We start from the raw sequence: 1,566 nt of genomic DNA on the forward strand, positions 1-1,566 counted from the left end.
CCGAGCGGCGCGGGGCGGGGCCGGGGCGGGGCTCCGTGGAGATCTAGGAGGTGCGGGGAACCGCGGCGCGCGGACTCGGACCCGGACCTACTCCGGCGAGGCAGCTCCAGGTGAGCAGGACAGAAGCCACGGGCCCGCCACCCACTTTCCCTAACTTTCTTTGGCTCCTCCCTCGGGAGAGGTACAGGGGCGGGATCCTGGTCCTTCCTTTTCCCCAGGCCGGAGTAGGTACGCGGGCGGTGGCGGGACCCCGGAGTATGGGGCTGTGAACAACTTCCCGCGCCTTGGGATCATCCGGCTGTGACTCTAGTTTCCGCCTCCATGGGGTCCTCAGCGTCGTCCCAAGCCCACCAGTCTTGGGGTCTCTGAACATGTCCACGAGTCTCTGATTTGCATGCTTTCGCCTCCTGGCAGGGACTGGCCCGGGCTCAGGAGTGACCTTTCAGGAGTTGGGGTTGGGGCGCCAGCTCTAGCTTGAGAAGAGGTGGTCACTGCTGTCTTGGACTGGGAAAAGGTTCCATACCCAGGGATAAGGGGGTAATGGGCTTCGCCTGCTCCCTGGACGCGCCTGTGGCCATGCCCAGAGGTGTGCCATGCCCAGGGGTAGGGTCAGGAGCCCGGCGTCGGCCGAGATGGAGCCCCCGCCTCGTGTGGCGGTGTGACCCCCGTCAGGCCGCAGTTTCCACCTATGAAAACCAGTCTTTGGACGCGGTAGACGCTACGACTCTATCTAGGCCTCGGACCTGGGGCAGTGCTGTCCGAGGCAGGAATGGTGTCCTGTTTTGGGCTTCGGGGTGCGGCTGGGGCGTGGGCAGGGTGGCAAATCCTCCTCCCTGAGGCTTGGCTATGCCTTCAGGGCTGCAGCTGCTTAGAAATCAGAGTGGGGGAGTAAGGACGCACTCCAGGACAGCGAGTCCTAACTCTCCTCTTTTGGGGCCTGGATGGGGGCTGCGTGTCGTTCCGCGCCCTCCCTTCGGTGGGGCCCACATCACCTATAGCCCTGCTGCTCCTGTCCCGGCCGGGATCTGGTCCTCAGGTCGCAGACCCAGCACATCCTGTAGCTGGGAGGGGTTTAAGCTGTGCAGCCCGAACCCTGGGGCTCTGGGCGTTGCTGCTCTGGCTGGGACGCGGTCCACTGAGGCCTCGGGCGGAGGAGGCTGAAAAGGAGGCCAGGCGGCGGGAAAGGGGGATGATTCATCCCAAGCAGCCCGAATCGGAAACGCCGCAACCTAGGAATAGCCTTGCCTGGGCCGACCGGAGAGCCGAGAGCAGAGTCTGTCCGGTGAGGCCCTGCGCCCAGCACTGGCAGCCCCCTGCCTCCGGCCAAGGTCCCAGCCTGGCTGCTGGGGGAGGGGGAGGCCTCTTCTGGAGGAGTTGAAAGAGATCCTGGGCAAAGTCCGCCGCCGCCTCCTCTGACTGGCTGGTCTTGATCAGAGCGGTCTTCCCGGAGTCTGTCTCAAGTCTCTCCTGCTACAGCTCCGGTGCTGACTGAGGAAGTCTGGAAGGAGGGGGCGGGCAAGGAGAGGCTGGAGTCGGTGACACCCCCTCCTTCCCACGCTGCGGTAT

The sequence above is a fragment of the Marmota marmota genome, unplaced genomic scaffold, assembly GCF_001458135.2.
Source record: "Marmota marmota marmota unplaced genomic scaffold, marMar, whole genome shotgun sequence".
In the NCBI taxonomy this organism is placed as follows: Eukaryota; Metazoa; Chordata; class Mammalia; order Rodentia; family Sciuridae; genus Marmota; species Marmota marmota.